This window comes from Balearica regulorum, chromosome 4 (assembly GCF_011004875.1).
Source record: "Balearica regulorum gibbericeps isolate bBalReg1 chromosome 4, bBalReg1.pri, whole genome shotgun sequence".
Taxonomy (NCBI): Eukaryota; Metazoa; Chordata; class Aves; order Gruiformes; family Gruidae; genus Balearica; species Balearica regulorum.
This window is the reverse complement of record NC_046187.1, coordinates 63,497,758-63,513,363: the sequence shown is the minus strand read 5'-3', so window position 1 is coordinate 63,513,363 and position 15,606 is coordinate 63,497,758. Positions and strand designations below refer to the sequence as shown.

General features: G+C 37.9%; 1 protein-coding gene across 3 annotated transcripts in view; it reads right to left on the bottom strand.

Annotated features, from left to right (window-relative positions):
- The window catches only part of KCNIP4 (potassium voltage-gated channel interacting protein 4), a 446,323-nt gene that overhangs the window by 238,556 nt on the left and 192,161 nt on the right, over nucleotides 1–15,606 (bottom strand). The gene's annotated exons all lie outside the window — the stretch shown is intronic.

The following is a 15,606-nucleotide window of genomic DNA, read 5'->3' as shown; positions in this document are numbered from 1 at the left end:
GATCTTGGACAAATTCTCCTATGAGAATTTACAGAGTATACATAGCTACCTAAATCATGTCTGACAGCTTCGGTTAATGTGGGCAGGTAGATTTTACACTATGAAACACACTTCATCCATAACAATTAAAGTGTACTGCACAAGTTACGTGAGCAAGAGAGACGAAGGGAGTGTAAGGAGTTAAAGCTTCCATGGTAACCTCGGCAGTGAGGATGCAATTGGCTCGCCCGGTCCCTTCTGTCACGTCTTGATTCCATGCCAACAAATCATGAACTGTCCATCATTTCACATATCTATTTTTAGAGCATCCTCAGCTGCTTCCAATAAAATGATAAATGATACATGTTCACAGAGGGCTAATACTGGTCATAGAAAGGGCTGTTTCCATCCGAAATGCAAGCTGGAGCTTTGGAGCAAAACAACGTGACAAAGGTACTGACCTTCAGTAAAAGCAGATTAGAGGTTTCGGTCAAACTGCCCTTTGCTTTTCTTAGCAGCAACCTGTTTCTTACTAAAATGAAACAAAATCTATGCCAAATATGTCCAAATATGCTTATAGCTATTAAGCGAATTGTTCCAAAAGGCTAGTATATCTGCAGGGTCACTCACAGACATTTAGGTATTGCTTCATCTATACTGGAGTAGTTCCTCTTTTGTGATTTAAACAGGAAGGCGTGATAAACATGTTTAAATAATGATATATGACCAATGCAAACACAGAATCTTTAATAACGCATTTCTCCGGGAGACAGCTCTATTCATACAGGATGCCCAAAGAATATTGTCAAAAAAGGAACAGAAATTGCTTATGTTGTACCAGCAATTTGTTGCAGTGTCTGCACTACAAGGAAAAAAAGGCAAAATGGATACAGACAAATGGGGGAAAGACACTTGTGGAAGGAGAAACACAAAAGTAAAGTCCTTGGGTGGTCAGATCTACACCAGCAGAAGTCATATCATACCGTGTCATGGAAACTCAACACAAAACTTTCCACCTAAAGTGCCCTCAGTGCCTACAGATGATAATGCCTTAAAGAAGTAAGAGAATACCTCAGCATCAGCACTCTTCATAATTCAGCTTCTTTTTTGTTTGACCTTTAACACTTTTCTCCTTATTCTGAATGATCCAGCATCACTTGCTAGATTTATAAAATGTCTCCTGGACTTCCAACACAACTTTTATATACAAACCCAGCTTTTTGTATTACTTCATAATATATCCTGAAGACACAGAGCTTCCATCATTTCTAAGCACAAAGAATTAACTCAGTATTTTACAGGTTACAGATACTGATCAGCAACGAATTTTGAACTACAGTTTATTCCCATTAACTTTGTATAATTTAAAATATGGATGGAAAGGTCTTCGGAGAAGAGACTGTAGATTCTTAAAACTGTAATCAGTCTCCAAACTACTGAAATTTCACAGTTAATTTAAAATTTTCTCTAAATTTGCTTTTAGTGTTCGAACATTTTTATACATGTATACCAATGCACTTCTTACTACACCCAGGATAGCAAACTGCAGTTTTCAGGTGGTTTTCCTCATGGACAGAATTCTGAAAAATCAGAACAGTAATATTGTTTCAAATCCTTTATTTAATTTGCTATTCTGCCTGTTTATGTGACAGCAGAGAGCTTTTTCATACAAACGGGTAACTTCCTATTTTAATGCATTATGTTTTCTTCAGAAGCAGAAAAAAATCTCAGTTTTAATATTTCCTTTTCTACATATTCTTTGTCTGAAGGCAATACAAATATTGATAATTGAGGTATTATAAACTTTTTAAATTACAGATTTCTTTTTTACAAAAGGGTAGATGAAACTCTGCAGCACTGATTTTGTCTGAAGTGCCAAATAAAACTAGGTGTTGCTTCAAAAGAAGAAGTCTTCCTCAGCTATGAACAGGGAGAAGATTTCTTTTTGTTTCCATGCTCCTGAGAAGCACTGGAATTAGACATGCTAGTGACATTTCATAAGAATGGTTCACTTGCAGCTATCTTAATCAAGAGATGTTGCATGTATTTAATAATGAAAACAATTCATAAATTTCTCACTGTGTTTAAAACCAAATGAAAAACCCCCACCGATTCCACAAAAAAAAAATCAGAGAATACCTTTCAAAAACCAGCCAAATGATTTTATAAAATCAGCTTTGTTACAAAGCTAATTATCAGTGTGTTCAAATGCAATATTCTATTAGTTCATAAATAAGTAGAATTATGTCCAATTACTTTTCTCTCAGTCATTCCACATACTGTTTTGGTACCAGTAAGAATTAATTTTCAAAGCTCATTAAAAAGTTTGTATTTTTTCAGTCTTGCAAAGCCACTCAGGCCCTTAGTATTAAGCTGACATAACAGCAGAGCAAAATAAGCATCCTGCTCACTAGTAAGATCAATAGGGACAGAGGCGCTTTCACCGTACTTACAAACACAAAGTTTATACATCAGAGAGTCACCTCCATTGAGGAAACTGCAGAACCCAGATAAGCATAAAAGGGCCATCTCCTGGGAAATGCCGTGACATGAGGCAGAAAAAATGTACCCCTGTAACTCCTTGCTAGAGCATGTTGAATTACACCGAGTGGATGCTTTGATCGCACGACATATCCCTTCACGAAATTTTACTTAGCTGTTCTCACTGTCACTGCCAAAGCTATACAGAGAAACCAGTGAAAGAAAGGAGGAAGGAGGAAAAGAGAGAGCTGTCCTGCTGTTCACAGGTCAGGGATCAGCCTTCCAGCCCTGCTCAGCTCTGTCCGCTCACTCCTGCCCTCCACTCAGGTACCTCCTTCTCCAGGAGGAGAGGGGAAGGGTCTTCTGACCACTTTCCATCCCTCATGGATCACCAGTGAATGCAGACACAACTGAAGGGAAATTACCAGTCACTCCTTAGAAAACAGATACTTTCTAGATCTATAAGAATTTTTTCTACTGCTTTCTCTGATATTCCTTTTTCATTTGATGCAAATAAAAGCATTTGTGATTAAAAAAATATATTATAACTGCTTAGCTGCATGCTGGCCATTCTGTCAGCACTGTTTATTTTGTGTGCCTCTCCATAGTATTCTGTGAAAATACTGATGTACAATTGATGGAAGCATTTGTTTATGTATTATTGATACAACACATACATATAATTTAAATTCACAGGCAGTAATTCTTTGCTCCTCAAAACAGCTAGATTTATTAAGAAAATATGTTTCTGCTCCCTGTGAACAAGTGTGGTAAAATGAGGCTTTTAGGAAAACATTTTCTTGAAAAAAATGGATAAACATTACCCTATTGACGCTATCGTTAATAAATTGGAATATTTACATAAACGTGAGCAAAGATGAATGACTTTAAACAATGGTCACTAATTAAGAGACCGAAAGAAACAAAGGACTAATAACACTTTATAAACCAAGATAGGCATATTAGCATCCTGCATCTCATATCATTGTGGTAATGTCAGAAAGACAAATAATCCTGATTACACCTGAAGCAATACTATAACTAATGCAATCAGTCACACCAAGGGACTTTTGCGTGCTGTTCATTTCTTACATAAACTCTGTTTTTAAAATTAGGTATGTTGCCAAAATGTATATATGTATGAAAATGAATAAAATTTGTTGCAACAATATGCAAGCTGAAGGATCTTCCTGCAACTGAATTATTAGTGGCCATTTCCTAAAAGTAGCTAATCATTATGCAGACTTCAATCTAAGTCATATTGTTGGAAGAGAATGGCAGATCATTAGAAAAGTCTATTTTTCAGATTTCTTGCCAGAAAAGCTGTTTGCTTTTTACACAACAACAAAATCTTCTCTGACTGAACATTTGTGAGATTTTTTTTTTTTTTAGTTAGCCAAAGGCTGAAATATTACTCACAGGAAGTAATAAAAAGTCATTTAACTTCAGTTAGCACTGCACAGTACTAATTAATGTGTTGCAATTATTTTGAGTTACATGCTTTGGGACATGTGCTGTCAGAGAGCACAGGTGATATTTGAATATTCTGTTATTTTTTCTTTGGATGAGCCTCTGAAAAGCAGTGGTCCCACTTCTTAAGGACTTTTCAAAACTAAGGCTCTGCATTCTTGTAAATGACGTGAGCCGGCTGACAAGTTTACCGGGGATTGAGAAATGATTATCGGATTTTCTACAGGGGATGAGACCTTTGAGGGGATGGACGTACTCTTACTCCTAACCTAGCCCTGAACCTAGTGAACAGCGCTGTCACCACACTGCCCTTGCACAAACGGAACAGGCTCCCCAGGGAAGTGGTCACAGCACCGAGCTTGACTGAGTTCAAGAAGCGTCTGGATAACGCTCTCAGTCAATATGCTCCGGTTCGGCTGGTCCTGTGCGGAGCCAGGAGTTGGACTCGATGATCCTTATGGGTCCCTTCCAACTCAGGGTATTCTATGATTCTGTGAAAAAACAGAAGGACACTCCATCAATGAATAATGTCACCTACTGTTCCTAATAACAGTCTGTAATAATCTAGTTCCTTCTGAGAATGGTTCTTGTAGTACTTAAAGGATTAATTCGTTTTGTCTCCCAGTAAAATATGTGTTAATGTTGTATCTCCTATAGATAAATGGGGGGAAAAGGGAGAAAAAAATGAGATCAGCATTCAAAAATGTCTTATCTTTCTGGATCTCTCAATTTTTCAGTGCCCATTCAGGATATCTTTGTAAATACCTTGGCATTTTCTCTGTACATTCATACCCTTGTCCTGGGAATTTTACTAGGCGCTGGAAATCACTGCGGCTTTGGTTCTGGTCTGCATCCAGTAAAAACAACCAAAAGCGCATATGTTACTTGCTGTTGTTTTCTACTCAGGATAGAAGGTGAGGGCATCCATTTCTCAGGCTTTTTAGACTGTGCTTTGACCAGACTCCTCGACCTGTCTACTGACAGCACTCCTCTTCTCCCTTGTTGAGGAGAGAACACGATGGTAGGGTTTTTTGCAGCAAAGTGGTGTTGTGATGATCACAAATTGTTTCTTTTCTCATAGTTACTTGGAAGTGAAAAAGACAAGTAAGGCTCTTAAGGTAAATGCTACTTAGAAATCTGGGGAAAACATGTGCCAGCAATGTGACAATAAGACAGGAAGCCTTCAAGGATACTGTTTATTGTATCTTGGACAATCTCAATACTGAAACTTAAGGCTACTCTGATTTCTTCCTACCTCTTCAAAACATCCTCTATCAAATTTGATCCATGCTGCATATTTAAGTAGGTAGGTAAATACTAGTAATAGCAGAAACCTAGTTCTTGATTTTTTTAAATATTATCTGTGGTTAGAAAGATTTCTTTCTTTTTTTAATGAAAATTTTTAGAGTAGATTAAACACTGAGACGTGCCAATAATCAAATATGGAATAAAAATTTGTTTCTTTTTCTAAGTGATAATAACTTAATTTCATACTATTTCACTATGGAAAAAAAGTACTAGTTTGATTTCAAGTCGAACCATGAGTTGTTCCATTTTATGAGCCTCCTAGCCCCAAATCCAATGAGAAGTTCTTGGAAGGCAACACAGTTTAATTTGTCTTTTTTGGAGGCCAAAGCAAAAGAGCCGTGTTTTGTGGGTGTTCAGTGACAAACGCTCCCAAAATGACTCCATAGGCTTATAAACTTGATGTGAGTGGAGGTTTGTACTGCAGGTTCTCCCTGGAAAGTACAGAAATAAAAACTGCTACCATTTCAGTTCCTAGTTTACCTGGCCATAGCCAGGAAAAGAAAAAAGAAAAAACAAAAATAACCAAAAACCCCAGGCATAATTAATAAAGACAGAGCATAAGAAGCTACTCTCTGGAAGGCCCAGAAATGTTCTCTTGCTCCTGAAAGCCAGACGTTACACAGCTGTTAAACCATTGAGCAAAGAACTGGAGACAGGAGTTTAAGTCAACAAATCACTGCTGTTTCTTTGCACTGACTCTGGATAGGAAAAAAAGGAATGTATATGACAGCTCCATCCTATATTTGACAACAGTGACTAGCAGTGCACCTGGCACATTTGCAGTGGTTCTAAGCAATACCAGCTCTCACTGAATATGCTTATAGAAAGCAACAACCAAGCTGACTTCAAATCAAAGGTATTTTTTGGGCTAGCTGACAGACTCACAAAACAGAGTGATCTCTGGAACAGCTGAAATATCAGAATTTATGTGGAGGATGATCACAACCAAGAAGAAATCACCTCTCTCACAAGTATTTCTGTTCACTCTCCACACTTCAGCGCGACAGCATGCAATTACCCATGCTGCTAGTGCTCCCGGGACTCTCTGCATGCTTGTTAGCACTGCGCATTTGGAAATGTAGGGACCCGACCAAAAGCTGATCCTTTCCTCACTCTTAGATCAAAGAGTTGAAGGAAATTAGGAATCAAGTGCCTTGCTTCCTCTCCACTTTCTCCATAGATATAGTTACCACTATCTCTGACAGAACAAATGATGTAAGGCTGCATCTCCTGCTGCTCTGTATTACTGTCTGAATTGAAGGAAGGCGAGAGCCCTTCAGCTCAGCATCCTTTTTCTTCACATCTATGATGTGGCTTGTGCCGTGCTGGGTAAAGAAAGGCTGATACTCTGTTCTCTTCCATTACTTATTCAACAATTCCTATAGATACAAACACAGTAGAGACATTGTCCTGCTTCTAATATGGTCTTCCTTCTCAAAAATTTAATTATTAAACTCTCTTCTTCACATACAGTAAGTGAAGTTCAAAAGATAGCAAAGCCTTAGCTCTCCCCCCCCCAACACTGAAATCAGTTTAAACAAGAAAAAAAGCTCTGCCTGCTGTTTTGGGAGTAGGGAGAAAAACTCTTTTGAGAAAAATCATGATAATGAATCCACCCCTGCTTCAAATCAGTTTTCTTCTTCAGCCCTGTCATTTCTGCCTGCTTCATCTTTGCTCTTTCTTCAGTTAATGGCACTCTTTGCTCTCCTCACTCCCAGGCCACATCAAAATTCTAGGAAACTCTGGGAAGCTAAAGGTTTATCAGTTTAATAAACATTAATCAACAAAGTCTAGTGTGGATGGATACGCGCTTTTCCCCTCCTTCAATACTGATCCGGTGCTTCGTTTTGGACTCCTCTTACTTATAGATAATTTCATTTTTATTATGTTAAACTGAGCAACACTGTACAGAACAAAGAGCAAAATGGCTATTGATAACCAAAGAGTTATAACACCACTTTCAGCCTCTTCTCTCTGCCATTGGTATTTCAGCTAACTTTGTCCATAAAATATAGATAGCAGATCTTTTTCTTTCAGGATCTCTCAGAATTTCAGCTCTGATTTTCTTCTCTTCAAAGTGCTGTTCTCAGTCAAAAGCTGTTTCACTTTCCTTCTCCAACAGCAGGGACTGTTTTAAATCAGGAAATTCAGACTGAGAACATTGTAAGCAACTTGGTAACTATCCATCCATCAGGGACCAATAAAAAACTGCAATGGGAGAAATAATGACACAGCAATCTTCCCAATTTAGATGTAATAGTAGAAATAAACTTCTTACCCAGTTTGCTACATTTCATAGATTTAAAGAGCAGTCCCTTAAATCCTATTCTGCAAGAGCAACTTTCCACTAGAGGGTAGAAAATGTTCAATGAACACCTGAGATAGTTAAGACACTGTTGTACTCTTGCAGACTTGATAACTTATTTTTGGTTCCTGACTTGTTCAAATTAATTAATGTCAGAAGCTGCCCCAGATTTTATTAACTTTATGTGGATGAATTACTCCTGATTATCTCATAAGTACTTAGCATTTAAGTTTTGACTGAAGCCTACAACATTTATTAATGAATTAGCAATGCGGGTGAGATGCATTCAGATATTTTTTGCTTGTGAGTTGAATCTTAAGGTTGACACCCATGCAGGAATAAATCTCTTCATAGCCACTCCCAACCCATGTGATCTATAGCATATGCGAGATTAAGCATATACACAGAAATAATACAAAATTCAGCATTTTAAATGAATTACTAAAATCAAAATATACAGACTAAAGCGATGGCAAGCACCATGAGTACTACAGTAAGAAAAGTGTATGAATTGCATGATATTTCCTTTGGGACAAACCTCTTTTTTAATTTTACTTGCATAGGAATCTTAGCTGAGGACAGTAAAGTTGATGGAGCTACGAGGCCTTTTCAAAATTTTTAGTGATAGTTAATTAATACTGTACAAGGATTCTCAGAATATTCTAAATTTGTTTCCAATTATATTTCTGAAGACGAAGGGTTCAGGAGCTATGACAGTGTACTTCTCATTGGAGAAAACCTGTAAAAGTAACACTTCTGCAAAAACCAGTGCAAGAAGAAATATTAGAAATACGTGATTACAGAATATACAAGGAGAGTAACGCCCAGGCAAGAAGAAAGTGAAAACACCAGGAGCGAGAAGCTACCAGGTGATCATATAGAAATCAGTACACATCTCTGGCCATCCAAGCCCAAGAAAAATTAACTGGCTCAGAATAGGTGAAAAGAAGAGGATTTCATTCTTCTGTAAAATCTTGTTCTCTGCCAAGAAGAGACAGACATTGCAGGCTTCTCCTTTGTGAGAGGTCAGGCAAGGCTGGCTCGCTTGTTATAGCAAAACAACAGGTAAAGACACTAACCCCAGCAATACTTGAAGGAAAATGATAAATGTAAGGAAGAAAGACAAGCTATTGAAGTTGAAGAAAACATCAATGATTAAACTGCCCATGAATAAGTTCTGATTGGAAATTGGAAGATTTTCTGAAGGTTCCTGAAGACTGACAGTCTTAGCCATACTGTTGGGATTTTTTTTCTCCTTCAGTAGATTTGAGCCTGAACTGCAGTCTTTCTTGCAGGCTTCCTACCTTTGATTGATAGCTATTAAATTAGGTTTTACCCCTTTGGTTCTGTCCAGAGTAAATACATTTATAGCCCAGCAGGACACAATGATACAAAGGAACAAGTGGCAATTACTTTGGCTATTTTTGTCTCCTACATGGTTAACCATCATTTAAACGCTGAAGAGGGGGTCAAGGTATCTGTGTGAGTTTGGAAAAAAAAAAAAAAAACAGAGAGAACAGGATGAGGCAAAATGACCCTGTTTAATCTATAATAGTTTGCAAGTAAATGTCTTCGAAAAGATTTTTTTTTTCTAAGTCCTAGGAATGTTTTTTCAATGAAAAAAGAAATGAAAGAAATCTCTCATTCATATCCATCTTGACAGAGTCATGGCACTCATACAATTAACACAAAAAGAGATATACATGCTACTTTATGGTATTTGTGTTATAAAATTGATTCAATAAATGGAAAACCTAGCTTTTCTGAGAGTGCAGAAGAATGAGTATATGTATGGATGGAAATGGTTATCTGAGGTGATGATGGGAAACATTTAGAAAGTACGACAGGCCTGTAATCTCATGCCTTGTCTTGCTCTTCTGTTGGGACCTGCCCTCTTGTGAAGAGATCCAAAGCCTCACTTGTTTTGTCAGAAAGTTTAAATGAGAAGCTTCTATTAGTGTGATTTGTTGCACTGATGGTACACTGTACGGGGCTAACTCTCTGGCTTGTTTCTCTCTACCGAATCACATACATAGACAGAAGCTTCAAAAACCATTGAAAATGCTTTCCTGATAATTGTCCCATGTACATTGTTAGACCGAGAATTGCTTGCACAACAGTGCTTTTATGGATCTAGGTCTTATTGTTAGTTAACTTATTGACAAAGGCATCAAGAGGACATTCCTCTCTCACAAGAAAGTTGTGGTGATTTTAGGTATTTGCTGTTGACAAGTCAGAATTGCTTTTATTTTCAATCCTGAAGACATTGTTCACTTGAGATAAAAATCACAGGGCAAGTCAAATTTTGATAGGGAGCATGTCGTGAGTCACTGTTGACAGTGTGTCACAAGTACATCTCTACTCTGTAATTTTTAAGTTTGTTATTTTCCCACCAGCTCCACCAGCTTTCATAGTTACTGCTTTTAACAACTAAGGCAGCTACTGAATAGCTGGGAGCACACAGGGGTGTGCATTGAATCACAGCAGGGTGTTCAAGCAAATTGGATATACAGGTGGTAGCTGAAAGTGGGAATCATCTCTTCAAAAGTTTAGGTGCGATGTGCATTATTTGGAGAGGAACTATCATAATAATGTGCAATTCCTACCTTAGTGACCATAGGGGATGATTTAATCAAAGAAACAATGGGTGGTTTTTATTTAGCTGGGAGTTTTGGCCGTCTTCCTCCTGCCAGCTAAAATTGCAGGCTGCTTACTGAGGCTATCCGCCAGGCAATTTCACCCAAAAGAAAGGAGAAACATTTTACCTTATCCTGCACAGTGGTGTGCCTCTGACATCAGTGCCAGCGCCCACCACCCCCGGGCCTGTTAGCTCCCTGTATTAGAAGGTATGCTAAGTGGCCCAGAAACCATACCTAACCTCAGTTACCACTGTTGTATAGTTGAATTTTTTTGTGGTTGAAAGCCTTTGGTTCCAAACTGGGAGTGTGCATCCTCTGCAGGAGCTTTTAACCCTTTCTGTTATGTCCCAGCACTGAATCCTCACACTGATGTTAGAGAAGCAGGAGGAAGGACCTGATGTTTAACTCCCAAAATTTGAAAGCCACATTTTCCGCATGCCAGGCATACGTGTTGTAAAACCCCTTCAGCAGTGAGCACAGACCTTGGGTTGTGCCTGGCGGCATTAAGTACAAAATGCATTTGGTACAAAAGGCCAAAATAAAGACTCCCTGCCCCTTTTTGAAAACTACCTTTGAACTCTGACTTCTAACAAAAAAAACCCGCAAAACCCAACCAACTCAGAAGAGACATATATAGGGTACCACTTTCTTTTTAAATTCCTAAATTAAATTGCTTTGAATGGCAATATTTCTGGTAGCTCATATGTAGGAGGAAAAAAAAAGCACCTGCCCACAGGCCAGATTTTCAGGCGATATAAATAAGGACCCCAGTAGGTCGACTATTAAACAAGAATCAAGTTCCCCTGCAATACTCATTCGATAGGCAGTATTTTAGAACTTGAGCTTCTTCCCATTTTTTCTTCAGGTATATTTAGACAGATACATGAATCAATGCATCAATGCTGAAACAATTTCAGAGTATCAAAAGCTGCTAATTGATAGTTAAATGGGAGCTTGTTTTTTATGTGAAACCGCTGTACTATATCCATTGTTGAAATAATGGTAATCATTTTCTTTGTGACATTCTCTTGAGGAATTTTAAACAAAGCCTTCGGTAATTGCTTAGTTATTTCAGACCTGCCTAGTAATTTTCCACTGTATTAAAAGGCATTTGTTACTGAGAGTGATGGAAAAAATGTACATGCCTGCTGGATGGAGCTTTGACTTATTTTCAGTCAACATAATTAACTTTTATTAACACACCTGGTATCTGAACAATAGCCTACTTTTTATTTGACTAATTCTTTCCTAGGTTCATAACTGTAGGATATCTATACCCTTCAAATTGTAATGAACAAACGAGATTGGTTATGTGGACAAGACTATGGTTTCAGGTTTTTTGGGGAAAAAAAAAAAAGTGTAACCCTAGCCACAATAAAACCTTTTTTACTATACTATTTCTTTCGAGAAAAACCTAATCCAACAAACTGAGCTTTTAAGTAACATCTAGAAGAATAAAAATAACAGTATTAGTACTAGAAAAGAAATATTTTATAGCATATGTATTATATTCCGGTGACTTTGTAAGGTAAACAATATTATGAAAGGTATTTACTGTTCAGATATCGGAGTATTAAACAACAGGTATTATCTACCTAAAGGTCACCTAGATCACTAAATATTATGTGATGTAACTTATGCTGTTTATCAAACTGATTTTGTTACTAGATCCAACACTGCGATGAAAAACAACACCCCCTCAAACCAATACCTTCAGTAACCTGCACCCCATGTAGGAATTACGGCGAGGTCTGACGGGAGACCTCGGAGCAATGGCCAGGACCCAGGATCCCACCAGTGCGAGCTCCAATGAACGTAGAGTGGGTCCTCATACTTCCAGCCACCCATGGCTTCATTAACTCTACAAAATAAGTCCTGTGATGTGTTCTGAGGCTTCACAACAGTAGAGGGCTTTTGTTACCCATTGCTATTTGTGACCAGCTTTTAAGAGCAGTTGCCATGCTTACATCAATCGAGGATGCCCTGAGCACCACATCCTCCTCCCTCTTCCCTCCAATACAGGCCCACACCTACAAGAACACCCTGTAGTGTTTCCTGCTTTTCTTTCTGCTTCTCATCTGCTTCTGTGCAACGGGATAAGCTCTGTTTGCAAAGGACTCACGGTCTCCTGTAAGGCACTGGTTCCACAGCACAAGGTCCCCCCAAGTGGGAGCAGTGCGCGCAGCTGCCAGACTGCCTGCAGAAATACGTGGAGTAGGTGGTGGGTCTGTAAACATCTTCTTCAACGAGTTTTTGGGTATCGTAGGTATGAACGCTATTCTCACATAGGTTTAGGTAAGAGCATATATCCCAACTCCAGCAGCCTCGCTCCAGCTGTTTCAACCTTATCACTGACGTCTACATGTTCCTTCAGCATCTTGCTGTGGTCTGGCCCAAAGAAACAACCTGATCTCCCCCAGTCAGCAGATATGCTCTAGCTGGAACAAGGCAGGGAGCAGAATGCCATTTAATTACATTTATTGAATGTTCAAACACTGTTCCCTTGACATATTACTTATTTAGGAATATTATAGCACATTTTAAAATAAGTTATTTAGGAATATTACAACACATTTTCAAATGACAAACAGTACTATTACAGCAGGAACATAAAAAAATGGATTCAAATTAATGTCAGACAATTCCTTTTGCTTTGTAATTTAACAGAAAAAAAATACAATCATTTTATTCCTGAATTTTAATGCAACCTATATAGGCTCATTTATCATTTTCCTCATAACTTTGGAGTTATAGATAACTTTGCTATTTGATATTATTTAAAAAATAAACAACCAAAAAGAAGCAAAAAAAAAAAGACCTAAACCAACAATGAACAAAGAGGATTTTTCAGTCAATATGTCCAGAAGCAATTCTTTACCATGGGGTGCATTCGTGTAATAGATGTGTGACACTTCTCATATTCAACAGCTCATTTACAGTATATGCATTTTTTGAGGAGATGTAAAAGACATTCCAGAAAAGTTGATTCCTTATTTCTCAACATTAAATATCTTTTGTTCTCCACCCGTGAGTTCCAATTTTAGAATTCCCATGCTTTTTTACTTTGTACAAGGAAAACGTCAAATTATGGTTGAAGAACAAAAGTTAGTGAACCAAATGCTATGCTATTCTAATTATTTTTAGGTCAGTGTCTCTTCCTCTAGAATCTTTTTCTTTTTTTCCTCCTTACTGTTGTTTAGTTATTAGAAGCTGCAGTTAAAAGCAAGGTCCATTTTACTGCACAGCTATTCTAAAGATACAGCATCAGACAGTTCATGGTATATGAGCAGCATCAGGAGGGAAAGCAGAGATGTATTAGTGTACCCTAGAGTTGCAAATACTTTTAAAACTAGTTTAAAAGTTAAAAAAAACCCCCAAACTTTAAAGTGCTCATTTGCCACAGGCATCTCACAGTCTAATCAGTGCTAGTAAGTTGAATCTACTTGGTGAGTTTAAGAATACATTCAATGATTTAAGAAAGATGTAGCAAGAAGTTTTGAGCTACTCTGATAAGACACTGAAAAAAGGGTGCGTTGTTAAGGTTGGCACAGAAGGAGATCAGAAGCAGAGGGAGCACTTCACTGAGCAAACTCAAGTCTGACGGGTTGCTCTCCAATGGTGCAGCATTTTATAGGATTAGGGTCTCGAAAGGCTCTTTCCTAATAGTAAAACAACATCTTAGAGTACCTTCTCTTGTTTTAAAATATACCAACGTGTCAATCTTGGTAATCAGAACGTTTCATTCATTTACGTTCTGGGCATGGCTCTCCAATATATAATTTTCACAGAGAAAAACATGGCCTAATGATTTAAGCACTACCTCTCTCCAGAGAGAGATTTGCATTCAAATCCTGCTTAGCCGCAAATACTTCCATGACTCATGGCACGTTGCTTGGGCTGAACTCAAAGTCCCAGTTTAGACAGGAGATGCTTCCAAAAAGCAGTTTGATTGCCCGAGCCAGGAGGCACTTTAAACCCGCTGGATTCCTCATTTGGGACTGCAAGGGACGCAGTGGGCTCCACTGCGGTTTGGAGGGGTGCGGGGAAAGCCTCATCCGCCAGTACTTGGGGACTGCATCCAGCAAAGCACTCCACTTTTACTTGACTTTCCAAAAACAAGATGGAGGGAGAAGAAAAGGAGGCAGGTTTGTTTTGCACATTCACTGAGCAGATCAAGCAGCGACCCAGGAGGAGATGGCTCTGAAACCGTTTCCAGCCAGCAGCTCGTAGCTCCCGTACCACGGGACCCGAATTGCCAGCCTGAGGATGGGACTCCTGCCCAGCACTCCTCACCTGCCTGTTGAATCGGGCCCAAATTTAGGACAGCGAGAGCCACACTGTCAAAGAGCAGAGAGCATGGTGTCCAAAAGAAGCTGGCAGACTTTCTGGGATTGGGGATTTGGGTCTCTCTTCACAGTATTACACACACATTTTATTCAACGAGTCTTCAGTGATGCTGCAAGCCATACTATTTTTCATTCCGCATGACTCTAAGTCAAACAGTACTATTTGACTGTACTCCAATAATCCTATTAGTGGTAATATAAATATGCAGCAGGAAGATGACTCTGGCTGTAGAAAAACACATTTTCAGGAATGTTCTATCTATTAGCTTTGCAATCACTATTTCTCAGTCACTTTATAATTTCAATCTTTCCACTGAAAATGGTTATTAGTTTATATTTCTTCCCTAATAAAAGCATTTTTACTTCTAGGAGCTTCTTTGCTGCCCTCTTAAGCACTTTGCTAGAACAGCAGAGCTGACTGAAAAATGTTTATGTTCAGCAACAAGGTCTTTGAAATAGCTTCTGCTTTGACTCTAACTACTTTCGATAACATAAATATTTTTTGAATATATATAAAAAAACCCTAAAAGCTCCTTAGCTTTTCAAATCATATTGTAAATCAGTATTTTATTATATATCAGCATTGCATTATATATATAACATATCATTATTACAATCTTTCTAATATTAACTATTATAAACTACAATAGAGTTAGAAAATGAGGAAATCAATAATATGGACAAAAAGATAATTTTCTTTGGGCCTGTTTTGTTATTTTTGTAATACCCTCTTCATATATACACAAAGATTGTATGTCAATTTTAATTTTTGTTCTCTTTTTTTAATTTCTTCCACATATGTCTTTCTTAATATGTCTTTCTGCAGTAAAACAAATTCAAATAACTTTTAAAATCTTTCTCAGGAAAACCCAAAAATTATAGATCCACTGATTTGCCTTTTTTTAATGCCATGAAAACCTAAGCTTGCTAATAGCACAGAGGAAAAGAGCATTGTAAACACTGGCAAAAAGTGTAAAAGTTGTTTTCATCCTAATCAATTGTCAATTGATTCATATCCATTGTTTTCTATGTTAACCAGACATTACTTTTAATTTGCTGAAGCCTTAAGCTAATTTTT